This window comes from Ranitomeya variabilis, chromosome 5 (assembly GCF_051348905.1).
Source record: "Ranitomeya variabilis isolate aRanVar5 chromosome 5, aRanVar5.hap1, whole genome shotgun sequence".
Taxonomy (NCBI): Eukaryota; Metazoa; Chordata; class Amphibia; order Anura; family Dendrobatidae; genus Ranitomeya; species Ranitomeya variabilis.
The window spans coordinates 216,950,689-216,977,787 of record NC_135236.1 but is presented as its reverse complement, the minus strand read 5'-3'; the positions used below and the strand labels follow the sequence as shown (position 1 = coordinate 216,977,787).

The following is a 27,099-nucleotide window of genomic DNA, read 5'->3' as shown; positions in this document are numbered from 1 at the left end:
CGGGCCCCGCGCTCTGAGGGGGCCCACCGGGAGCTACACCACTGTAACTGCATCGGCGAGCGCAGCGCGCCAATGCAGTTACATTCTGCGGCAGAGCAGGGAGAATCGATCTCCCTGCTCTGCCGCTATGGGGCCCCTGAGCAGGCGGAGGGGGCCCGTTGCCAGCAGTGGGCCCCCCGCCCGTCATCGCATGGTGAGCTGTATCAGCATCTAGCCGATACAGCTCACCGCAGTGATGAGGGAAGGAGCGCTGCACTGCGCTCCTTCTCCCATCATCCCCCACATCTTCTGACAGAGGGCGCGATGATGTCACCGCCCAGCGCCCGCTGTCAAATGAGCGGGAGCAGGAAGCACCGCTGGAACAAGGAGTTAGAGAGGTGAGTATTTATTTACTGTGTTTTTATGGGGGCTGCCTTATTCTACAGTATCTGCCTATAGGGGGGGGGAGTGCTGCCTTATATACAGGATCTGCCTATAAGGGGGGAGTGCTGCCTTATATACAGGATCAGCCTATAGGGGAGGGAGTGCTGCCTTATATACAGGATCAGCCTATAGGGGAGGGAGTGCTGCCTTATATACAGGATCTGCCTATAGGAGGGTAGTGCTGCCTTATATACAGGATCAGCCTATAGGGGAGGGAGTGCTGCCTTATATACAGGATCTGCCTGTACGGGGGGAGTGCTGCCTTATATACAGGATCTGCCTATAGGGGAGGGAGTGCTGCCTTATATACAGGATCTGCCTATACGGGGGGAGTGCTGCCTTATATACAGGATCTGCCTATAGGGGAGGGACTGCTGCCTTATATACAGGATCTGCCTATGGGGAGTGCTGCCTTATATACAGGATCTGCCTATACAGGGGGAGTGCTGCCTTATATACAAGATCTGCCTATAGGGGAGGGAGTGCTGCCTTATATACAGGATCTGCCTATACGGGGGGAGTGCTGCCTTATATACAGGATCTGCCTATAGGGGAGGGAGTGCTGCCTTATATACAGGATCTGCCTATACGGGGGGAGTGCTGCCTTATATACAGGATCTGCCTATAGGGGGGGGAGTGCTGCCTTATATACAGGATCTGCCTATGGGGAGTGCTGCCTTATATACAGGATCTGCCTATACAGGGGGAGTGCTGCCTTATATACAAGATCTGCCTATAGGGGAGGGAGTGCTGCCTTATATACAGGATCTGCCGAAACGGGGGGAGTGCTGCCTTATATACAGGATCTGCCTATAGGGGAGGGAGTGCTGCCTTATATACAGGATCTGCCTATAGGGAAGGGAGTGCTGCCTTATATACAAGATCTGCCTATAGGGGAGGGAGTGCTGCCTTATATACAGGATCTGCCTATACGGGGGGAGTGCTGCCTTATATACAGGATCTGCCTATAGGGGAGGGAGTGCTGCCTTATATACAGGATCTGCCTATGAGGAGTGCTGCCTTATATACAGGATCTGCCTATACGGGGGGGAGTGCTGAGTTATATACAGGATCTGCCTATAGGGGAGGGAGTGCTGCCTTATATACAGGATCTGCCTATAGAGGAGGGAGTGCTGCCTTATATACAGGATCAGCCTATAGGGGAGGGAGTGCTGCCTTATATACAGGATCTGCCTATGGGGGGGTGCTGCCTTATTCTACAGGATCTGCCTATGGGGGGGTGCTGCCTTATACTACAGGGTCTGCCTATGGGGGGGTGCTGCTTTAAACTACAGGGTCTGCCTATAGGGGTGCTGCCTTGTGCTATATTGAGGACTATCTGGCACATTATACCATATGGAGGTTATCTATGGGGCCATTATACAGTGTGGGGATTACAGTGTTGGAGCCATCAAACAGTTTGAAGGCTACTAAGGGGTCAGTATACTGTGTGGGTGGTACTATACAGTTAGGGGGCATTATACTGTGTATAGGGGAGCTGTACAGGGGGGAGTGTTGTGGATTCTGTTTGTGGGCTCCCTCTGGTGGTTACTGCTGGTACTGGGTGACTTTGGTGGGTTGCGGCCTTTGGTTTCCACCTGTCCATCAGTGGCTGGGTGTTTCCTATTTTACCTGGCCTTTCTGTCATTTCCCTTGCCGGCTATCAATGTATTCAGATGTGCTCTGTTTGGTTCCTGCCTACCTGCTCCCAGATCTTTCAGGATAAGCTAAGTGCTGATTTTCAGTTGTTTGGTTTTTTGTCCAGCTTGCTTATTATGTCTCTATGCTAGCTGGTAGTTCTAGTGGACTGAGGTTCTCCCCATGTGCCATGAGTTGGCACATGGGTTCTTGTAATCTCAGGATGGTTTTTTTGATTAGGGTTTTTTGCTGACCGCTCAGTCCCCTTTTGTATCGTTCTGCTTTCTAGTTTACAGCGGGCCTCAATTTGCTAAAACTATATATATCATCTCTATGTGTGTGCCTTCCTCTCATTTCACCGTCAATACATGTGGGGGGCAACTATATCTTTTGGGGTTCATTCCGCTGGAGGCAAGTGAGGTCTTTATTTTCTCTGCAGTGCTAGTTAGCTCTTAGGCTGGTGCGTGGCGTCTAGAACCAACGTAGGCACGCTCCCTGGCTATCTCTAGTTGCGTTTGTCAGGCGTAGGGCAGCGGTCAGCCCAGGTTCCATCACCCTAGAGCTCGTCCGTAATATATTTGTACTTTGCTTGTCCTGTGCTATCCCTAGCCATTGGGATTCATGACAGTATAGCCGGCCCACAAAGTGTTAATTGTTTGGGCTGAAGCAGGAGAAAGAGAAGTGTTTAAGGGAAATTTTTTTTTTTTTTTTTTTTTTCCCTTCAGAGTTTTGCTGCCTAGCCCTTAATTGCTGTCTAGCTGCTTCTTACCTCCTCTTAACCCTTGAATGGCTCTGATCTTAGCTGTTTAACATGGATGTCCAGAGTTTGGCTTCCAGCCTGAGTAATCTCGCGGCAAAAGTTCAAAACATACAGGATTTTGTTGTTCACACTCCCATGTCTGAACCTAGAATTCCTATTCCAGAGTTCTTTTCTGGAGATAGATCTACCTTCCTGAATTTCAGGAACAATTGTAAATTGTTTCTTTCTTTAAAATCTCGCTCCTCTGGAGACCCTGCTCAACAGGTCAAGATTGTAATATCTTTCCTGCGGGGCGACCCTCAGAATTGGGCATTTGCATTGGCACCAGGGGATCCTGCATTGCTCAGTGTGGATGCGTTTTTTCTGGCATTGGGATTGCTCTATGAAGAACCTAACCTGGAGATTCAGGCTGAAAAGGCTTTATTAGCCCTCTCTCAGGGGCATGATGAAGCGGAGATATATTGTCAGAAGTTTCGGAAATGGTCGGTGCTTACTCAGTGGAATGAGTGCGCCCTGGCTGCAAACTTCAGAAATGGTCTTTCTGAGGCCATTAAGGATATTATGGTGGGGTTCCCTACACCTACAGGTCTGAATGAGTCTATGGCTATGGCCATTCAGATTGATCGGCGTTTACGGGAGCGCAAACCCGTGCACCAGTTGGCGGTGTCTTCTGAACAGGCACCTGAGACTATGCAATGTGATAGAATTCAGTCCAGAAGTGAACGGCAAAATTATAGGCGGAAAAATGGATTGTGTTTCTATTGTGGTGATTCAGCTCATGTTATATCAGCATGCTCTAAACGCACAAAAAGGGTTGATAAATCTTTTGCCATTGGTACTCTGCAGCCTAAGTTCATTTTGTCTGTGACTCTGATTTTTTCACTGTCTTCCATTTCCGTCGATGCCTATGTGGATTCGGGCGCTGCCCTGAGTCTTATGGATTGGTCATTTGCTAAACGCTGCGGTTTTAGTCTGGAACCTCTGGAAGTTCCTATTCCTCTGAAGGGAATTGACTCTACACCATTGGCTATGAATAAACCGCAGTATTGGACACAAGTGACCATGCGCATGACTCTCGTTCATCAGGAGGTGATTCGCTTCCTTGTACTTTATAATTTACATGATGTACTAGTGCTTGGTCTGCCATGGTTACAAACTCATAATCCTGTCCTGGACTGGAAAACAATGTCTGTGTTAAGCTGGGGATGTCAGGGGGTTCATGATGATGCACCTCCGATTTCAATCGCTTCATCTACTCCTTCTGAGATCCCTGTGTTTTTGTCTGGCTATAGGGATGTTTTTGAGGAGCCTAAGCTCAATTCGCTCCCTCCGCATAGAGATTGTGACTGTGCTATAGAATTGATTCCTGGCAGTAAGTTCCCTAAGGGTCGTTTATTTAATCTGTCACTGCCAGAGCATACTGCTATGCGGAATTATATTAAGGAGTCCTTGGAAAAGGGACATATTCGTCCATCTTCGTCCCCTCTGGGAGCAGGTTTTTTTTTTTGTGGCAAAAAAAGATGGTTCCCTGAGGCCTTGTATAGATTATCGCCTTCTGAATAAGATTACAGTCAAGTATCAGTATCCATTGCCATTATTGACTGATTTGTTTGCTCGCATTAAGGGGGCTAGGTGGTTCACTAAGATAGATCTTCGCGGTGCGTATAATCTGGTGCGGATAAAACAGGGTGATGAGTGGAAAACCGCATTTAATACGCCTGAGGGCCATTTTGAGTATTTGGTAATGCCTTTTGGACTCTCCAATGCTCCGTCAGTCTTTCAGTCCTTTATGCACAATATTTTCCGTGAATATCTGGATAAGTTTATGATTATGTATTTGGATGATATTTTGGTGTTTTCAGATGACTGGGAGTCTCATGTTCTACAGGTCAGGAAGGTGTTTCAGGTTCTGCGGGCCAATTCTCTGTTTGTGAAGGGCTCAAAGTGTCTCTTCGGAGTCCAGAAGATTTCTTTTTTGGGGTACATTTTTTCTCCTTCTACTATTGAGATGGATCCCGTCAAGGTTCAGGCGATTTGTGACTGGACACAACCTACATCTGTTAAGAGCCTTCAGAAGTTCTTGGGGTTTGCTAATTTTTATCGTCGGTTCATTGCTAATTTTTCCAGTATTGTTAAACCTTTGACTGATTTGACTAAAAAGGGTGCTGATGTTGCTGATTGGTCTCCTGCGGCCGTGGAGGCCTTTCAGGAACTTAAGCGCCGGTTTTCTTCTGCTCCTGTGTTGTGTCAACCAGATGTTTCACTTCCTTTTCAGGTTGAGGTTGATGCTTCCGAGATTGGAGCGGGGGCGGTTTTGTCACAGAGAAGTTCTAATGGCTCGGTGATGAAGCCATGTGCATTCTTCTCTAGAAAATTCTCGCCCGCCGAGCGCAATTATGATGTGGGTAATCGGGAGCTTTTGGCCATGAAGTGGGCATTTGAGGAGTGGCGTCATTGGCTTGAGGGTGCTAAACATCGTGTGGTGGTCTTGACTGATCACAAGAATCTCATTTACCTTGAGTCTGCCAGGCGTTTGAATCCTAGACAGGCTCGTTGGTCGTTGTTTTTTTCTCGTTTCAATTTCGTGGTTTCATACCTGCCAGGTTCAAAGAATGTGAAGGCAGATGCTCTTTCCAGGAGTTTTGTGCCTGACTCTCCTGGAGACTCTGGGCCTACTGGTATCCTTAGGGATGGGGTAATATTGTCCGCCGTATCCCCAGACTTGTGACGTGCATTGCAGGAGTTTCAGGTGGATAAACCGGATCGTTGTCCACCAGAAAGACTGTTTGTTCCGGATGATTGGACCAGTAGAGTCATCTCCGAGGTCCATTCTTCTGTGTTGGCTGGTCATCCTGGAATATTTGGTACTAGAGACTTGGTGGCCAGGTCTTTTTGGTGGCCTTCCTTGTCTAGGGATGTGCGTACCTTTGTGCAGTCTTGTGAAGTGTGTGCTCGAGCTAAGCCTTGCTGTTCTCGGGCCAGTGGGTTGTTGTTATCCTTGCCCATCCCGAAGAGGCCTTGGACGCACATTTCCATGGATTTTATTTCTGATCTCCCGGTTTCACAGAAAATGTCCGTTATCTGGGTTGTGTGTGACCGCTTTTCTAAGATGGTTCATTTGGTGCCCTTGCCTAAGTTGCCTTCCTCCTCTGAGTTGGTCCCTTTATTTTTTCAGAACGTGGTTCGTTTGCATGGGATTCCGGAGAATATCGTTTCTGACAGGGGATCCCAGTTTGTGTCTAGATTTTGGCGGACGTTTTGTGCCAAGATGGGCATTGATTTGTCTTTCTCGTCTGCATTCCATCCTCAGACGAATGGCCAGACGGAGCGAACTAATCAGACCTTGGAAACTTATTTGAGGTGTTTTGTTTCTGCTGATCAAGATGACTGGGTTGCTTTTTTGCCACTGGCCGAATTTGCTTTTAATAATCGGGCTAGTTCGGCCACGTTGGTCTCTCCTTTTTTTTGTAATTCGGGGTTTCATCCTCGTTTTTCCTCTGGTCAGGTGGAGCCTTCGGATTGTCCTGGAGTGGACGTGGTGGTGGACAGGCTACATCAGATTTGGAATCAGGTGGTGGACAATTTGAAGTTATCTCAGGAGAAGACTCAGCAGTTTGCTAATCGCCGTCGCCGCGTGGGTCCCCGACTTCTTGTTGGGGATTTGGTGTGGTTGTCTTCTCGTTTTGTCCCTATGAAGGTCTCTTCTCCTAAGTTCAAGCCTCGGTTCATCGGTCCTTATAGGATCTCGGAGATTCTTAACCCTGTATCTTTTCGTTTGGATCTCCCAGCATCGTTTGCTATTCATAATGTGTTCCATCGGTCGTTGTTGCGGAGGTATGAGGTGCCCGTTGTTCCTTCGGTTGAGCCTCCTGCTCCGGTGCTGGTGGAGGGAGAATTGGAGTATGTTGTTGAGAAGATCTTGGATTCTCGTGTTTCCAGACGCAAACTCCAGTATTTGGTTAAGTGGAAGGGTTATGGTCAGGAGGATAATTCCTGGGTGGTCGCCTCCGATGTTCATGCGACTGATTTGGTCCGCGCCTTCCATAGAGCTCACCCTGATCGCCCTGGGGGTTCTCGTGAGGGTTCGGTGACCCCTCCTCAAGGGGGGGGTACTGTTGTGGATTCTGTTTGTGGGCTCCCTCTGGTGGTTACTGCTGGTACTGGGTGACTTTGGTGGGTTGCGGCCTTTGGTTTCCACCTGTCCATCAGTGGCTGGGTGTTTCCTATTTTACCTGGCCTTTCTGTCATTTCCCTTGCCGGCTATCAATGTATTCAGATGTGCTCTGTTTGGTTCCTGCCTACCTGCTCCCAGATCTTTCAGGATAAGCTAAGTGCTGATTTTCAGTTGTTTGGTTTTTTGTCCAGCTTGCTTATTATGTCTCTATGCTAGCTGGTAGCTCTAGTGGACTGAGATTCTCCCCATGTGCCATGAGTTGGCACATGGGTTCTTGTAATCTCAGGATGGTTTTTTTGATTAGGGTTTTTTGCTGACCGCTCAGTCCCCTTTTGTATCGTTCTGCTTTCTAGTTTACAGCGGGCCTCAATTTGCTAAAACTATGTATATCATCTCTATGTGTGTGCCTTCCTCTCATTTCACCGTCAATACATGTGGGGGGCAACTATATCTTTTGGGGTTCATTCCGCTGGAGGCAAGTGAGGTCTTTATTTTCTCTGCAGTGCTAGTTAGCTCTTAGGCTGGTGCGTGGCGTCTAGAACCAACGTAGGCACGCTCCCTGGCTATCTCTAGTTGCGTTTGTCAGGCGTAGGGCAGCGGTCAGCCCAGGTTCCATCACCCTAGAGCTCGTCCGTAATATATTTGTACTTTGCTTGTCCTGTGCTATCCCTAGCCATTGGGATTCATGACAGGGGAGACTCAGGACATTATTAAATGTAAAGTGGGCACTTATTGTAATAGGGGAACTCAGGTTAGGCTACGTTCACACTAGCGTTGTGCGCCGTTGCGTCGGCGACGCAACGCACAATGCACGCAAAAACGCGTCAAAACGCACGCAAAAACGCTGCGTTTTGCGACTCATGCGTCGGTTTTTGCCGAAAATCGGACGCAAGAAAAATGTAACTTGTTGCGTTTTCTTGGTCCGACGCTTGCGGCAAAAAAGACGCATGTGTCGCACAACGCAACAAAAAAAACCGCATGCGTCCCCCATGTTAAGTATAGGGGCGCATGACGCATGCGTCGCCGCTGCGTCGCCGACGCAAACCCGACGCACATTAGCTTAACGCTAATGTGAACGTAGCCTTACTGTGACTATCAAAGGGGCACACAGAGGGCATTATTACTTTCTAGGGGGCAAAATGTGAGCTCTGTTTTCTAGGGCACTTGCACCCAGCATTACTATATTATAGAGGGGTGCTTTAGAATTTAGAGGGTACAGAGAACCACAGAGTAGGTGCAGTAATAGGGTCACATAAGGCAGCAGAGGCTCAGTATCGGGGTATTGGGTGCAGTAATGGGGTCACATACGGCAGCAGCGGCTCAGTATCGGGGTATCAGGTGCAGTAATAGGGACACATACGGCAGCAGCTCAGTATTGGGGTATCAGGTGCAGTAATAGGGAGACATACGGCAGCAGCGGCTCAGTAGTGGGGTATCAGGCAGTAATAGGGACACATACGGCAGCAGCGGCTCAGTATTGGGATATCAGGTACAGTAATAGGGACACATACGGCAGCAGCGGGTCAGTATTGGGGTATCAGGTGCAGTAATAGGGTCACACACGGCAGCAGCGACTCAGTCTTGGGGTATCGGGCAGTAATAGGGACACATACGGCAGCAGCGGCTCAGTATTGGGGTATCAGGTGCAGTAATAGGGTCACATACGGCAGCAGCGGCTCAGTATTGGGGTATCAGGTGCAGTAATAGGGTCACACACGGCAGCAGCGGCTCAGTATTGGGGTATCGGGCAGTAATAGGGACACATACGGCAGTAGCGGCTCAGTATTGGGGTATCAGGTGCAGTAATAGGGTCACATACGGCAGCAGCTGCTCAGTATTGGGATATCAGGTACAGTAATAGGGTCACATACGGCAGCAGCTGCTCAGTATTGGGATATCAGGTACAGTAATAGGGACACATACGGCAGCAGCAGCTCAGTATTGGGATATCAGGTACAGTAATAGGGACACATACGGCAGCAGCGGCTCAGTATTGGGGTATCAGGGGCAGTAATAGGGACACATACGGCAGCAGCGGCTCAGTATTGGGGTATCAGGTGCAGTAATAGAGACACATACGGCAGCAGCTGCTCAGTATTGGGGTATCAGGTGCAGTAATAGAGACACATACGGCAGCAGCTGCTCAGTATTGGGATATCAGGTACAGTAATAGGGACACATACGGCAGCAGCAGCTCAGTATTGGGATATCAGGTACAGTAATAGGGACACATACGGCAGCAGCGGCTCAGTATTGGGGTATCAGGTACAGTAATAGGGACACATACAGCAGCAGCGGCTCAGTATTGGGGTATTAGCGGCAGTAATAGGGTCACATATGGCAGCAGCAGCTCAGTATTGGGGTATCAGGTGCAGTAATAGGGACACATACGGCAGCAGCGGCTCAGTATTGGGGTATCAGGTACAGTAATAGGGACACATACAGCAGCAGCGGCTCAGTATTGGGGTATCAGGTACAGTAATAGGGTCACATACGGCAGCAGCGGCTCAGTATTGGGGTATCAGGGGCAGTAATAGGGACACATACGGCAGCAGCGGTTCAGTATTGGGGTATTAGCAGCAGTAATAGGGTCACATACGGCAGCAGCGGCTCAGTATTGGGGTATTAGCGGCAGTAATAGGGTCACATACGGCAGCAGCGGCTCAGTATTGGGGTATTAGCGGCAGTAATAGGGGCACATACGGCAGCAACAGCTCAGTATTGGGGTATCAGGGGCAGTAATAGGGACACATACGGCAGCAGCGGCTCAGTATCGGGGTATCAGGGGCAGTAATAGGGACACATACGGCAGCAGCGGTTCAGTATTGGGGTATTAGCAGCAGTAATAGGGTCACATACGGCAGCAGCGGCTCAGTATTGGGGTATCAGGTACAGTAATAGGGACACATACAGCAGCAGCGGCTCAGTATTGGGGTATCAGGTACAGTAATAGGGTCACATACGGCAGCAGCGGCTCAGTATTGGGGTATCAGGGGCAGTAATAGGGACACATACGGCAGCAGCGGTTCAGTATTGGGGTATTAGCAGCAGTAATAGGGTCACATACGGCAGCAGCGGCTCAGTATTGGGGTATTAGCGGCAGTAATAGGGTCACATACGGCAGCAGCGGCTCAGTATTGGGGTATTAGCGGCAGTAATAGGGGCACATACGGCAGCAGCGGCTCAGTATTGGGGTATTAGCGGCAGTAATAGGGGCACATACGGCAGCAGCAGCTCAGTATTGGGGTATCAGGGGCAGTAATAGGGACACATACGGCAGCAGTGGCTCAGTATTGGGGTATCAGCAGGATGAGGAGTTTGTGCAGGTTGGGAATAGATGGTGATGGGGCTGGAATATGAGAAGTGAAATGTGTCTTTGTTGTATTCTCTGCAGCCGAGTCCTGGCTGGAGAAGTTGTCAGGTCGGTCTGGGCCAGATGGAAGTGATGGGAAAAGTGAACAATTCCATCAGAGAACATCAGCGGTAAGACATTATCAATAACTGTGCTGTGATCTATGTTCTGTTGGGCTGGTATCTACCACTGACGATATGGCGGTAATATCCATGTTGGTGTTTATATAGAGATTATCTTCAGTAACAGCGCGGTCATCTGCTGAGGTTCTCCTCCACTATTACGGTGCGTCACCGAGTTGTAATCAAGGTTACCTGGTTAGGGGCCCACTCTGACGCTTCGCCACCCCTGGACCAAAACCCGAGCTACGCCTCAGGCCTGCACAGAAGAATTTTAAAAGAACTGTACAATTCCGCCATTCTGCTGCCTCAGCACACTTCCACCAACAGTGATGACGGCATAGAGCTTCACATTGTGACGTAGTCAGGCTGGGGGCTCAGGTGCAGCGCTCCCTCTAATGTGGCCCCACAGATTAACATTGGCCCCCTCAGTGTGCCGCCTCAGCCGTCCGCGGGCTCGTGCGCAACTTCCATCGTCCAATCACAATCAGCAGAGCCCAACATGGACGAGAGGAGACAACCTCCGTGCGGGGAGCAGGTACCTTTGTGGGCGGGGCCTGGTAGCTCAGTGGGCGGGGCTGGATACCTCCATGGGCGGGGCTGAGAGCGGCTCGGGAAGTGATGTGCTGCTCAGGGCAATGCGCTCAGCTGCGACCCAAATAAGGCATTAGCGCGGTGCGGTGACCGGGATGTGGACGGCGCTGACTGGGGCTCCGGAGGTCGCAGGTGGGAGCGCAATGTCCGGGAGGCTCCGTGTGGTGCAGGGAAGTTTATTACTGCTGCCTATAATGGAGGCACTACATCGCCCAGCACGTAGGCAGCACTGGTCTGTGAGTTCGGGCCGTGTCCCACAGATTCCGCATGTTTCTGGCTTAGCTGCAGGGTCCGGCAGGCGGGAGCCCTCAGGTGGGGCAGCTGCTGTCCGGCCGCACAGTGGCCGCCTAGTGTAACTACATGCTGTTCATACGCTCAGGTTTTTGCTCCGTCTTTTAACTACTTTATTAAGTACTTTATTAACTCCTTTATTTCCGGTCTGTTCACACATTTTGCTGTAAATAACGCCGCGTTTTCCTGCCGCAGCGAAGTGAATGAGGTTTCTGGGCTTGTTCCTTGCACATTTGATGCACGATGTCCGCTCCATCAGTGACTGTGCAGGGTTTGTCGCCCATTCTAATAGGGGAAAAAGACACAAAGTAAAAAAATGCGTTTTCATGTTGATTTCCTGCCATTAGACCCTTTTTTAATGCAGAGCTGTCTGCAGCAGATACATATTAAGGCTACTTTCACACTTGCGTTGTGTGACGGACGTCACAATGCGTCGTTTTGGAGAAAAAAAGCATCCTGCAAAGTTGCCCGCAGGATGTGTTTTTTCTCCATAAACTTGCATTAGCGACGCATTGCGACGTTGTGTTTTGGCGGACCGTCGGCACAAAAAAAAGTTCCATGTAACATTTTTTGTGCTTTGCGTCCGACATTTTCGACCGCACATGCACGGCCGGAACTCCGTCCCCTCCTCCCCGGACTTTAGAATGGGCAGCGGATGCGTTGTAAAACTGCATCCACCGCCCACGTCTTGCAGTTATTTCACAGCGTCCGTCGGTACGACGCATTGCGAAGGGCCTGTACGACGGACTAGTGTGAAAGAGGCCTAATGTGTACAGAACCTTAGGGTTCTTCAGGTGTTCTCCTCTCAGAAGACGCTCCGCTATGCACAAGTCATTGGGACAATGCCACGGAGCCTTCTTGGGGAAAAAAAATCTCTGTGTGCCTTCTTGGTGAAATAAATGCCGCCGCTTCCTGAAGCACCTTCCACCTGAAACACTTGGCGGTTTCACTCAACTGAGAAAGACGTTTCTGCTGCAAAATCCACATGAAAAGTCTGTAAATTCACTGACTGCAGTTTTTTTGAGGAGGTTTTTGAACCAAACTGTGAAAAAACCCTCTTCAGATTCTCATTTTGCCAGGGGCACACTTGCAACTGCAGTGCGAGAAACTCTCACATCCCCCCAGAAACCTGAGACTTGTAGTTGTACAGCAGCCTTTCTCGCGCTGGGATTGGCTGTACAGGATAGGATGGTGCGGAACACATTGTGCTGCGCACCATCACTGGAAGCCTCAGTGTGGCGCTGTAATGTGCTGTCTGCTGGGAAGTCCCGGAGTATTGAGCTTATGTAACATGCGCAGTGCTATAAGGCCTCGCCCAGACGTCTAGATTTCATGGACGAGTTCTTTTTCACCGATCCATTGTAGTCTATGGTGCTATTCACATGTGAGGGTTTTTTTTTTGTTTGTTTGTTTTGCGGACTGCACATCCTCCAAAAAATCTGACACGTCTGCTATTGGTCTGAATAACTTTCCCAAATTCTTATGAAGAAATTTCCAGCACGTCCTGCACTGAACTACTGTACGCAATCTATGATATATCTTAGGAGTCGCTCCATTTTATACCTCCATATACAGGTTACTGCAGGCCGAACCCATTACAATCAATGGGCGGGCCAACATTAGTCTAAGGTGTATGGGGTGGGAGTAAGTTTGGCGTCTCCCCCCCCCCCCCCCATCCCATAAGCTTCTCTATATAGAACTTGAGAAATATATTTTCAAAATGATAAAATAGACTCCACCAAATTGTAATACATTTAAAACAAACAACCTCTTTGACACTGGTATGTGTGCAATGTGCATATATCATTTTATTTCATTTTGTAACAGACTTTTAAAATGGCTGAGCCCTCTTAGAATACACTGAGGTTACTGCCGTAACAGTGAGCAGAGTTTGCTGAGGAATCGGCTCAGTTTATTTTCCCCGCCAGGCTCTTATCTGAGCAATCTACTGCTCCCAGTGATGAGAACCCACAGGCCGGATTACATTGCCACATCACGGCTGGCACCTCCGCTTGTAATTTGATGTCTCCATTTAGCTACGGTGATTATCTGGAGAATATACTTGGGTGTCTTTCTGTAACTGATGGTGCTGATCCAGGCAGGATATAGCAGGCCGTGCCCCTTGTCAATAATGAGGCAATTGTATTGCCATAGATCCCTGATTCATAAAGAATTTGTAGCATTTCCTTTGATTTACAGATTCCCTGTGTCGTCTGCTGCTGAACCTTTGTTTGCTGGCATTAGTGAGTGATATCATTTAAATTAGTAAAGTGTTTATTATATATCTCTCCAAAGCTAGAAGTAGATCTATAAGGAAGGCTTTAAGGAAATATGTCGGCAGGTTTTTGCTGCCTCATTGCAGAGTAGTAAAGTGTAGGGGCAGAGACCCTGATCCTAGTGATGTCACATACTGGGCTTCTTGCTGAGGTTTGGTAAAATCACTGTTTTCTCTAGTCACCTTCCACGACGGCATATGGAGGTTGTCTCTTTGCCCTAATGGGGAACAGGAAACACAGAGGTTAAAAGGACCTCCCACTTGCCAGTGTCTTTCCTGTTCCCCATGGGACAGGGAGAGGTTTTCTTCATGTGCTGTAGTGGTCCGGCGGCTACGGTACCTTTGCAGGCGCTGCCTGTCTAGCCGGGCAGCAGATGGTCGCCTCTGGCCTCCTCCTTGTGCTGCTCCCGTCGTCCTGCTTGCAGGTCCTCGGGACTCCCTCCCGGCCTTCCCGCGCCCCCACGAGGGCAAAGCAGGCCTGGGTTCCCTGACCGGGCTCCTCCTGGAGCTGCCTGGCGTCCTCCTCCTCCATGCTGCCGGCTCAGCGTTCCGGAAGTGACGACGGAGGTTCGCGCGCGTCACTTCCGGTTTCTTCATGCACTAAGAAGCCGGTACTTCCGGGTTTCGCCGGCCGGCGTGTCGGACCGCGCAGCTCCCTCACCTGGATCCTGGAGGGGGAGGGGGATTAATCGCTGGAGCAGGTGCTAGGACGGCGTCCATAAAAGCCTGCTGAACTACCACTGAGGTAAGGCTATCTCCTTCAGTATGGATGGTTCTTCATGCCCCGTATCTGCGGAGCCCAGCGCCACCCCTGCCTCTGTAAGTGTTGCAGGGATGGGATCCGGGAGGAGTGTAGCAGGGGTTTGAAGTCCTCACCCCTCTCTCCCTTATATATTTCAGGGAGAAAAACCTGCCCCCAAAGGTGCCTATAGGAAAAAGTGCCCTATCTGTTCCACTAAATGTCCTCCTAACTGGGACAAGAAACTCTGTCAGTCATGTACCGACAGAATAATAAGAGCTGAGCAGCCATCACTGCTGGATGAGATTCGCTCACTAGTGAAACAGGAGGTGCAATCTTCTCTGGCAGCTTTTACACCTCCACCCCCACCTCCATCTCCGCTACCACAACCTCATTCCCCGGCTAAGAAGAGGAAGATACAGGCTGTGGAGTCTGACTCTGATTCGGACCTCTCTCATGCCTCATCTGTGGGCTGGGAGGATCCAAGATCACCTAAAGCTGAGGTCAGGAAGTACCTTTTTTCCTCAGACTATATTGAGGATCTAGTCTCTGCCGTACGTAATACCATGGGACTAGAAGAGGAACCTGTACCTCAGTCCATACAGGATCAGATGTTCGGTGGTCTTTCATCAGAGAAGAGAGTGGGCTTCCCAGTTCATCCCAATATTATCAGTATGATTAATCAGGAATGGGAACTACCTGAGAGGCGTCTCAGTACCCCTTCAGAAATGAAGCACAGGTTTCTGCTTGAGGACGACCTTAAATTAGATATTCCCAAGGTCGATGTGCAGGTGGCTAGAGTCGCCAAGCGCACTGCACTCCCCTTTGAGGATTCTTCTCAATTGAAGGATCCCATGGATAGAAAAATTGAAAGTCTCCTCAGAAAATCATGGGAAACTTCTGCATCTGTCCTTAAAGCTAACGTTGCATCCACCTGTGTGGCAAGAGCCCTCTCCTGCTGGCTCGAAAAATTAGAGAATCACGTATCTCAAGGTACCTCAAGAGGCGAGATATTGGATTCCCTACCCATTCTGCACAAAGCTACAGGGTATTTGGCGGACGCTTCTCTGGAATCTGTAAGAGTCGCCGCCAGATCCCTGGTACTTTCCAACTCTGCCAGAAGAGCCCTCTGGCTTAAACTATGGAGTGGGGATATTACTTCTAAATCTAAACTCTGCACCATACCCTTTAAAGGAGACTACGTCTTTGGTCCTGCCCTAGACGATATTCTTGATAAAGCCACCGACAAAAAGAAAGCGCTCCCCGAGCAAAAACAGCCTAGGAAACGTTTTTTTCGTGGCCCACAACCTCAGCCCTCTCAAGCAAGAGGCAAAGGAAAAACCGGCAGGTGGAGCTATGCAAAGGGTAGGGGAAAGAATATTTTTGTCCCGCAACAGCAGCAGCAGCAGTTCCAGCAGGACAAACAATGACTCCGACCCGGTGGGGGGAAGACTCTCAAGATATGTGGATCAGTGGGAGGATATCACCAGCTCCCACTGGGTTCTCAATGTCATCAAGGAGGGCCTGTTAATAGAGTTAATTTCTCCCCCACCTCAGGGTCTAAAAGTCACTTCCCTTCCATCATCAAGGGATCGCAGCCTATTGTCTTTAGGTCTCAGAGACCTGATCAAATCAAATGTAATTTCCCCAGTCCCACAATCAGAGTGGGGAAAAGGTCACTACTCCCGACTCTTCCTGGTCCCCAAACCTTCGGGAGACGTCCGGATTATTATAAACTTAAAAAGTCTGAACCAGCACGTGAAGTATCGCAAATTCAAGATGGAGTCCATAAGATCTGCGATTCCTCTGATAGAACATCACTCTTTTATGGCTACCATCGATCTCAAGGATGCGTATTTCCACATCCCTATTCACCAGAGACACAAGAAATATCTCAGGTTTGCAATACAGGGGAGTCATCAGGTGGAGCACTATCAGTTTGGAGTCCTTCCCTTCGGCATTTCATCAGCACCGAGGGTGTTCTCCAAGGTGATGGCAGAAGTAGTGTCATTCATCCGGAAACAAGGTGTCTGTATAGTGCCCTATCTGGACGATCTTCTGATAGTAGCTTCCACCGAGACAACCCTGATATCCCATGTGTCTACCACCCTAGACGTTCTGAGATCACTAGGTTGGATTCCAAACCTACAAAAATCTCAGCTTCAACCTGCAAAAACCAGGAGATTTCTAGGAGTAATGCTGGACTCAGCAAGACAAATGTCCTTCCTCCCGGACGATCACAGACTTCCCCTCCTAACAAAAATCAGGAAGTTCAAAGAAATGAGGTCCCCTACTCTGCGAGAAGGAATGTCGCTGTTGGGCTCCATGACAGCCTGCATACAGTTGGTGGCTTGGGCTCAAGCCCACTCAAGGACTCTACAAGCCCACATTCTAGACAACTGGGATGGTCGACCTGGCACTCTTACCAAGAGGATCCACACTCCGGGCAGAGTGAAAGCCTCTTTAACATGGTGGATGAAGCCCAGGAACCTTCTGAAAGGAGTATCCTGGATTCAGTCCCCTCTAACCACCATCAAAACAGATGCCAGCAAGAGGGGCTGGGGAGCCATAGTAGACCATGTCCCCTATCAGGGCCAGTGGAGTCAATCGATTTCCGAGAAATCATCAAATTTCAGGGAGCTCAAAGCTGTGGAAGAGACCCTGCTAGCGGCAAGTCGTCAGATTTCGGGTCAACATGTACAGATATACTCGGACAACATGACCACGGTGGCCCATATCAGGCACCAAGGCAGTACAAGAACCCTCAGTTTAATAAAAATCTCCGCTCGAATCTTTTCTTGGGCCGAAAAGCACCTACTATCCCTGACAGCAATCCACCTCAAGGGAACTACAAATATTCAGGCAGACTACCTAAGCCGACAGGAAATCCATCCTGGCGAGTTGAGCCTGGATCCTCAAACATTCAACATGTTGATTCACAGATGGGGTCATCCAGATGTCGACCTCTTCGCCTCTCACCAGAACGCAAAGGTCGAAACCTTTTTTTCCTTGGACCCAAGAGGCAATCCCAGGGGGTTGGATGCTCTAACCCAAGATTGGCCGTTCCATCTAGCTTATGCTTTTCCGCCAATCCCAATCCTTGCCAAGGTTCTACGAAAGATACGCCTAGAAAGGACTCCAACTATCCTGATAGCTCCATTGTGGCCCAAAAGGAGTTGGTTCAACCTGATTATCCCTCTACAAGTGGATGGACCAGTAATATTGCCAATAAAGCACGATCTTCTTTCTCAGGGTCCCATTCTCCACCCAGACCCTCAGAAGTGGAGCTTGGCGGCGTGGTTGCTGAAACCCAGGTTTTAAGAGCTAAAGGGCTATCAATCCCGGTCATAGCTACGCTACAAAAATCAAGGAAACCTGTTACCAACGCCATCTACAATAAAATTTGGAAAAAGTTTTCTTCATTCTGTCTGCCTAACCTTCCAGACCCTCTCAAGCCTAATATACCTATCATATTGGACTTTTTACAAAAAGGCTTGGAAATAGGTCTCAGGCCTAGTACCCTCAAGGTACAAGTCTCGGCACTTAGCTCGGTCTTTGATCAAGATTTAGCGAGTCATCGCTGGATTAAAAGGTTTATGACATCAGCTACCAGAATGAATCCTAGAAAACAAATCCTAGTTCCCCCATGGGATCTCAATGTAGTTCTCCAAGGTCTGACAGGTCCACCCTTTGAACCGCTATCCTCTTGTTCTCCACAAAACCTAGCTTATAAAGCCGTGTTCTTGGTAGCCATTACTTCAGCCAGAAGGATTGGTGAATTACAGGCCTTGTCTACAAGAGAACCTTATCTTCTAGTAAGAGATGATTCAATTGTGCTTCGTCTTGATCCATCCTTTCTTCCGAAAGTTATCTCTGACTTCCATCGTTCTCAAGAGATTTTTCTACCAACCTTTTGCCACAATCCAGCAAACCTGGAAGAAAAAAGATTCAACACCTTGGATGTCCGGCGCATCCTTTTACAGTACTTGGACTACACCCGCATGTTCAGAATTGATCATAACCTATTTGTCCATCTCTCAGGACAAAACAAGGGGAAAAAAGTAGCCAAAAGTACCATCGCTACATGGATCAAGAAAGCTATAACGGAAGCCTACCTCGCTCAAAACAAATTGCCTCCAGTAGGGATCAAAGCCCATTCAACCAGATCTACATCGGTTTCCTGGGCAGAAAGAGCAGGCGCATCTCCGGAGCAGATTTGCAGGGCAGCAACGTGGTCTTCACTCCATACCTTCTCTAAACATTACAGACTGGATGTATTGTCCAATAAGGACTTAGCCTTCGGCCGTAAAGTACTCCAGGCCGTTGTCCCTCCCTAGTGCCAAATTAGTTGGTATTCCTCCATATGCCGTCGTGGAAGGTGACTAGAGAAAATAGAATTATTCTTACCGTTAATTCGGTTTCTAGGAACCTTCCACGACGGCACTAATTTCCCACCCAATATATGTTCCTGGATTAGTTCTGGGATTTTAAAGGTAAACCAGTGCAATGGTCTCAGTTGTAAGTCACTGGCAAGTGGGAGGTGGGAGGTCCTTTTAACCTCTGTGTTTCCTGTTCCCCATTAGGGCAAAGAGACAACCTCCATATGCCGTCGTGGAAGGTTCCTAGAAACCGAATTAACGGTAAGAATAATTCTATTTTTTTTCCTGCTGCAGTTATAATAATTATTATTTATTTGTATAGCACCATTAATTCCATGGTGCTGTACATGAGAAGGGGTTACATACAAATTATAGATATCACTTACAGTAAGCAAACTAACAATGACAGACTGATACAGAGGGGAGAGGACCCTTCCCTTGCGGGCTTACATTCTACAGGATTATGGGGAAGGAGACAGTAAGTCGGGGGTTGCAGTAGCTCCGGTGGTGTTGAGGTGGCCGTGTGGTCATTACAAGTTGTAAGCTTCTTTGAAGAGATGGGTTTTCAGATCCCATCTGAATGATCCGAAGGGGGAGAATAAGCGGACGTGTTGGGGCACAGTATTTCAGAGGATGGGGATATTCGGGAGAAGTCTTGGAGGCGATTGGGTGAGGAGCGAATAAGTGTGGAGGCAGGGCCATATTTAGAGTTTCTGCTGCCCTAGGCACTTTTAGTGCCGCCTCCCCCTTTGGTGAGTATGACACTATCGGCAGTGACTTTGGCAAGAATCGCTGATGTGAAAGTCGCCTTTTGCAGCAGATTCGGGCAGTTTTTCTGCATCTGCCACGTAACGGATCACTTATGGCAACACTGCGTTCGGCCTCATTCATTCCCTATGAGATTTGCGGCACTTGCTGTGATCTGGCAAATGCGGTACCATACCTCCCAACTTTTGAAGGGAAAGAGGTATAATGTTAGCGGCGCGCGTAGTGCACCACACCCATTTCACAACTAGTCATATCCACGTCCCAACCACACCCATTTAGCACTGCTGATCACACTGTTTCATATACAATAATTATAAACCAAAAAAAATATGGCCACACATAATGCTCCATACTGTTTAATGGCCACACATGATGCTCCATACTGTATAATGGCCACACATAATGCTCAATACTGTATAATGGCCACATGATGCTCCATACTGTATAATGGCCACACATGATGCTCTATACTGGCCATTGGCCACACATGATGCTCCATACTGTATAATGGCCACACATGATGCTCCATAATGTATAATGACCCCACATTATGCTCAATACTGTATAATGCCCCCTCCCATCCTGTATGCATGGCTCATCTCACCCCCCATCCTGTATGCATGGCTCATATCCCCCCCCTCCTGTATGCATGGCTCATATCCCCCCCCCTCCTGTATGCATGGCTCATAATTCCCCCCCACCTCTTGTATGCATGGCTCATATTCCCCCGTATGCATGGCTCATCTCTCCACCCCCCGCTCCTTCTCCCATCTTGCATGGCGCGGCTTACCATCCTCCTTCATCCCCCCCCCCCCGTCCCCTGTCCCTCATACTCACCTGTCCCACACAGCGCGGCCGCGCCGACATCCTCTGGCTCTGTCCCGACTCCCGGCGCAGCACCTTCTTCCTGAGTGAGCGGTCACGTGGTACCGCTCATTAAGGTCATGAATATGCGCATATTCATGACCTTAATGAGTGGTACCACGTGACGGCTCACTCAGGACGCGCTACAGACGCTGAGACCAGGCATCACTGGAGCAGGGTGAGTATCGTCTTCAAGGAGGGTGGGTGGGAGGCGGTTGGGCGGGTGTGGGGGCGGTCGGTTGGGAGGTGACCCAGGACTTTAAAAAAAAAAACAAAAAAAAAAAAACCCTTGCTCATGTGCCGCCCCCCGCATCGTCCCCGCCCTAGGCACGTGCCTAGTGGCAAATACCAAATACGGCCCTGTGTGGAGGAGAGAAGGAGGTCTTGGGAGGACCGTAGATTACGTGAGGGAAGATATTGAGAGATTAGTTTGGAAATATATGAAGAAAGGTTATGGATGGCTTTGTAGGTCAGTGTTAGTAGTTTAAACTGGATATGCTGGGAAATTGGGAGCCAGTGAAGGGATTTGCAGAGGGGGGAAGCAGGAATGTAGCGAGGAGAGAGATGAATTAGTCGAGCAGCAGAGTTAAGGATGGAATGGAGATGTGCGAGTGTGTTAGATGGAAGCCCACAAAGGAGGATGTTGCAGTAGTCGAGGCGAGAGATGATGAGGGCATGCACAAGCATTTTAGTAGATTGACAGTTGAGGAAAGGACGGATTCTGGAAATATTTTTGAGCTGGAGGCGACAGGAGGTGGCGAGAGCTTGGATGTGCGGTTTGAAGGACAGGGCAGAGTCGAGGGTTACTCCGAGGCAGCGGATTACTGGGACAGGGGAAAGTGTGAATTAATTTATTGTGATAGATAGATCAGGTAGGGAAGATATGCTAGTCTTTTTTAAATGATGAGTTGTGTAACTCTTCTGCATCATTGACTGCTTTCTGTGTACACTTTGATGCCAATGGGGTTCTACAGAGCTCATGATTATAGAGGACTACATGGCAGCAAGTTTTAGTCCTCTAGTGAGAACTGTTTTATCAAAACTATAGCAAGTGGCCCAGTAAGTGACCTATCATGGGAATCTGTGTACCTGGTTCTACATTATGCTGCATACAAGTAAGGTAACAAAAACCTGCTGACAGACTCTCTTTAAGAGGCTTAACCCCTTTCTGACCTCGGACGGGATAGTACGTCCGAGGTCAGATCCCCTGCTGCGATGTGGGCTCCGGCGGTGAGCCCACATCAAAGCCGCGACATGTCAGCTATTTTGAACAGCTGACATGAGCGCGCAATAGCAGCGAGTGGAATCGCGATCCACCTGCCGATATTAACTAGTTAAATGCCACTGTCAAACGCTGACAGCGGCATTTAACTACCACTTCCGGCCGCGCGGCGGGAAATGCGCGCATCGCCGACCCCCGTCACATGATCGGGGGTCGGCGATGCGTCAGGATGAGAGGTCCTTGAGACCTCTATGGTTACTGATGCCGGCCTGCTGTGAGCGCAACCCTGTGGTCAGCGCTCATAGCGAGCCTGCATTTCAGCTACATAGCAGCGATCTGATGATCGCTGCTATGTAGCTGAGCCGATCGAGTTGTGCCAGCTTCTAACCTCCCATGACGGCTAATGAAGCATGGCAAAAGTAAAAAAAAAAAAAAAATGTTTAAAAAAAAAAATGAAATAAATACATAAATATAAAAGTTTAAATCGCCCCCCTTTCGCCCCATTCAAAATAAAACAATAAAAAAAGAAAATCAAACCTACACATATTAGAAACGCCAAAATTAAGTTTTTTTTTGGTCGCTGCGACATTGCATTAAAATGCAATAACGGGCGATCAAAAGAACGTATCTGCACCAAAATGGTATCATTAAAAATGTCAGCTCGGCAGGCAAAAAATAAGCCCTCGCCCAACCCCAGATCACGAAAAATGGGGACGCTACGGGTATCGGAAAATGGCGCCTTTTGTTTTTGTTTTTTTTTTTTAGCAAAGTTTGTAATTTTTTTTTTCACCACTTAGATAAAAAATAACCTAGACATGTTTGATGTCTATGAACTCATACTGACCTGGAGAATCACAATGGCAGGTCAGTTTTAGCATTTAATGAACCTAGCAAAAAAGCCAAACAAAAAACACGCATGGGATTGCACTTTTTTTTGCAATTTCACCGCACTTGGAATTTTTTTCCCATTTTCTACTACACATCATGGTAAAACCAATGATGTCGTTCAAAAGTACAACTCGTCCTGCAAAAAATAGGCCCTCACATGGCCAAATTGCCGGAAAAATAAAAAAGTTATGGCTCTGGGAAGGAAAGGAGTGCAAAACGAACACGGAAAAACGGAAATTCCCAAGGTCATGAAGGGGTTAATGAAGTCTTCCGCTACTTGGACAACCTCTTGTCATACCCATCGTTTGGCCTCCATAAAATAATAAAGGCTATACTCGCCTCCCATTCCGGCACCATTGCCGTGGTGTCGGCACTCGCTCTCCCCTGGTCACGGCAGTGAGGTGAAATATTGAAGGAGGTAAGAACCAAAATACCTAAAAACCTAGGTGTGTGGACATGACTTAATAGGATCCTGGTTATTACAGGGTCAAATGCAAGTGCGGTGTTGTGACATCTGACGCCGGTGTCACTGTCTCTGCCTTCAGATAAATTGAACATGAAGAGGAAGACAGAGATCAGCTGCCGCCCGGACGTCCTCTTCATATTTGATTTGTCCTAAGGTGGGGACAGTGATGCCAGCGCTGATTTAGCCGCCAGCGTCACATGTCGCAACACCGCACGGAGCCCTGGGGTACTGACACCTCGGGAACGGAGCCGGCACGGGAGGCGAGTATAGGCTTTATTATTTTATGGGGGCCAAACATTTTGATCAAGAAGTTGTACTAGTAGTGGAAAACCCCTTTAACCCCTTCCCAACCTGTAATGCCATGTAGGCGTCATGAAAGTCGGTGCCAATCCGACCTGTGACGTCATGGAGGGATCGCATCCCTGCAGATCGGGTGAAAGGGTTAACTCCAATTTCACCCGATCTGCAGGGACAGGGGGAGTGGTACTTCAGCCCAGGGGGCGTGGCTTCACCCCCTCGTGGCTACGATCGCTCTGATTGGCTGTTTCACTTTCAACAGCCAATCACAGCGATTTGTAATATTTCACCTATGAAAATGGAGAAATATTACAATCCAGCCATGGCCGATGCTGCAATATCATCGGCCATGGCTGGAAACCCTGATCTGCCCCCACCGCCACCGATCGCCTCTCCAGTCCTCCGTCCTGTGCTCCGCTCCCCCCGTGCTCCGATCCCACCCCCTCCGTGCTCCGATTACCCCCCCCCCCCCATACTTACCGAGCCTCCCGGTGTCCGTTCGTCTGCTCCATGGGTGCCGCCATCTTCCAAAATGTCGGGCGCATGCGCAGTGCGCCCGCCGAATCTGCCGGAGATTCGTTCTAGGTACATTTTGATCACTGTGATAGGTTTTATCACAGTGATCAAAATAAAAAAAAATAGTAAATGAACCCACCCTTTATCACCCCCATAGGTGGGGACAATAATAAAATAAAGAAATTATATTTACTTTTATTTTTACACTAGGGTTAGGGTTAGAATTAGGGTTAGAATTAGGGTATGTGCACACGCTGCGGATTTCGCTGCGGAACCGCAGCGTTTCCGCAGCTGCGGGTCTGCAGCGGTTTCCCATAAGTTTACAGTACAATGTAAACCTATGGGAAACGAAATCCGCAGTTCACATGCTGTGGAAAAAAACGTGCGGAAACGCAGCTGTTTATATTCCGCAGCATGTCAATTCTTTGTGCGGATTCCGCTGCGGGTTTACACCTGCTCCAATAGAAAACTGCAGGTGTAAACCCGCAGCGGAAACCGCACTAGAAACTGCGATAAATCCGCAGTAAAAACCGCAGCGGTTTTGCACTGCGGATTTATCAATTCCGCTGTGGAAAATTCCGCAATGGAATCCGCAGCGTGGGCACATACCCTAAGGCTATGTGCACACGGTGCGGATTTGGCTGCGGATCCGCAGCGGATTGGCCGCTGCGGATTTGTAGCAGTTTTCCATCAGGTTTACAGTACATGTGCTGATGTAAAGTAGACATGTGGGTAATGTTGTTTATTAACTATTTTGTGTCACATAACTCTCTCGTTTAACAGAATAAAAATTTGAAAATTGTGAAATTTTCAAATTTTTCGCTAAATTTCCATTTTTTTCACAAATAAATGCAAAAATTATCGATCTAAATTTACCACTAGCATGGAGCCCAATATGTCACGAAAAAATAGTCTCAGAACTGCTAGGATCCGTTGAAGCGTTCCTGAGTTATTACCTCATAAAGGGACACTGGTCAGAATTGCAAAAAACGGCCAGGTCATTAAGGTCAAAATAGGCTGGGTCATGAAGGGGTTAAAGAAGCAGGAGACACACAGAGGAGGGCCCTGTGTAAGGGCTCATACTCACTTGCGTGAAATACGGCTGAGTCTCGCATGGTAACACCCGGCTCTGCCGCTGGCACTTGGGAGCGGAGCGTGCAGCCGCACGCTCCGCTCTGGAGTGCCGGCGGCAGAGCCGGGTTTTAACATGCGAGACTCAGCCGTATTTCACGCAAGTGAGTATGAGCCCTAAGAACAGTATGTGGGCTCAGCATCATAGTGCACAATTCCACCTACTTTTGGAGATGGAAGTGACCCCCTTACCTCATGGGTCTCTGCACAGGTTGCACCAATGGTACGTCCGCCCTTGACTTGGAGGATCTATTTAACAGCAGAGATGCTAAATGCATGATTTCTTGGGCACCACCGCTTAGACCACCGTGATCACAACAACATGGGTCCTGTGACTGCTCGGGATAATGGTCACAGATTGGAAACTTACAAGCGCGAATCCTAACTGCGGGCAATCTGAAGATTATCCACTCAAAAAACAAACAACTGTGCATGAGCGCGGCTTAGGTTATGGAAATGATTTATTATTATTATTATTTATTTATATAGCACCATTGATTCCATGGTGCTGTACATGAGAAGGGGTTACATACAAATTACAGAGATCACTTACAGTAAACAAACTAAATGATGAACTTGGCAAAGTTTTCAAACAGAAACCCCTTCAGGTCTTAATGAAACTCATATTCTTATTTTTTTTAAGTTTTCCAGGGTGATTTGCAAATGCTTTTTTAAGGAGTAAAGTGCAAGTGTTTTTTTTGTTTGTTTGTTTGTTTTTTTTTAATTTATTTATTTTGGCGATTGTCATTTTTGCAACCTTCAAGCTGTTAAAACCCACTCAAAAGTCTTAATATAAGGGCACCATGCCATTTTTACAAATAAATAAATAGGAACATTTTTTGGTGTTACGGAAGTGCATTGTCTGGTGTGTGTGTTTTTTTTTTTTTTTTTGTTTTGTTTTTGTTTTGTTTTTTTTTAATTGACCTGTTCCGAACCTGACAGGAAAAAAATTAGTGTGATTATAACATAAGAGTTGAGACAAGATTTTCAAGAATCCTCACACTCCCAACAAAATGTGGGTGTGGTAGAATGACGACTGTGCATGTTGTTTTTTTTTTATTAATTTTTTTTGTGTGTTCTTTTTGCCAGTATTGGCCATCTTACGTGGGGGTTCGGCCGTGTGGGCCAACCGCACCATGTGGTGTTATCTTTAGGCTAAATTCTCACATTAAGGCTAAATTATGCCGCCATGTAGATCAGCACAGACTGTGCAGATAAGCCGTTGCAGCATAAACCTTGACAATCTTTTAGCTGCACCTACATAGCACTAGTCGGCTTGTCTTTGGCCGCAGGTAGGACAGCAATTATATGAATAGGTCTTGCAGATATCCATGCACAGGCTGCAGAAACAAGCCCATGCAGGTATGTGCAACCAACTTTTTTTTTTTCATTTGCAAAAAAATATGCCCAGTAGTGGTCCGGTGACTAAGTCGCTTGGGGTCCTCCAGGTTCATCCATTTATAGCTACTGTCTTTCTAGATATGACCTCTTTTTCTCTGAAATTCCCTTTTTGTTATATGGCTGGGAAAGAAAACACATTTTAATTTACACTCTAACTACTTAAGCTGTAGTGGATGAACATTTCACTGATTGATTTTTTTTTCCTGTAGAACATCTTGTTTTCTTCATACCTTGTACTCGGAGAAACAGCTGGATTCTACCTATTATTTCTGTTCTTTTTCTTACTAATAGGTAGTAATTATTTATTTCCTCCTGAGACCTATTTTTTCTGAGCAATTTGAGCAATTAGGAATGGATGACTCTGGTCCTGTACCTAGCTGCATTGCATCATGCATCAGTCTGAGACTAAATCTGTCCGACTTCTGGCCTTATTTTTTTTCATTGCATTGTATATTCCTGCATCACTCAGTTGGGTAGAGACTAGATTTACACCCATGAAAGAAAGGACATATGATATCTCAGACACTGAGTGTGGTTCTCAAGAAGACGCCCCATAGAAAAGAGGTAAGGATGTGGGATAACAAGGCTAAGTTTTACATACATGGAAGAATGAGCCATGTTTTACAATTCTGACCACTGTCCCTTTATGAGGTTATAACTCTGGAACGCTTCAACGGATCCCGGTGATTCTGACATTTTCTCGTGACATATTGTACTTATGATAGTGGTAAAATTTATTTGATATTACCTGCGTTTATTTGTGAAAAAAATGGAAATTTGGCGAAAATTTTGAAAATTTCGC

General features: G+C 47.9%; 2 protein-coding genes across 3 annotated transcripts in view; one reads left to right on the top strand and one right to left on the bottom strand.

The window, feature by feature from the left end:
• The window catches only part of PIGB (phosphatidylinositol glycan anchor biosynthesis class B), a 64,656-nt gene extending 53,765 nt beyond the window's left edge, over positions 1–10,891 (bottom strand). Inside the window, exon 1 of the mRNA XM_077263780.1 lies at positions 10,662–10,891. The gene's annotated coding sequence lies outside the window, so the exon portion shown is untranslated. The remainder of the gene's footprint in view (positions 1–10,661) is intronic.
• A 121-nt stretch (positions 10,892–11,012) lies between these two features.
• RAB27A (RAB27A, member RAS oncogene family) overlaps positions 11,013–27,099 on the top strand; it is a 114,230-nt gene continuing 98,143 nt past the window's right edge. The window contains exon 1 of one of the 2 annotated variants that reach the window (XM_077263784.1): positions 11,013–11,192. The gene's annotated coding sequence lies outside the window, so the exon portion shown is untranslated. The remainder of the gene's footprint in view (positions 11,193–27,099) is intronic. The other variant, XM_077263781.1, reaches the window with a different exon arrangement.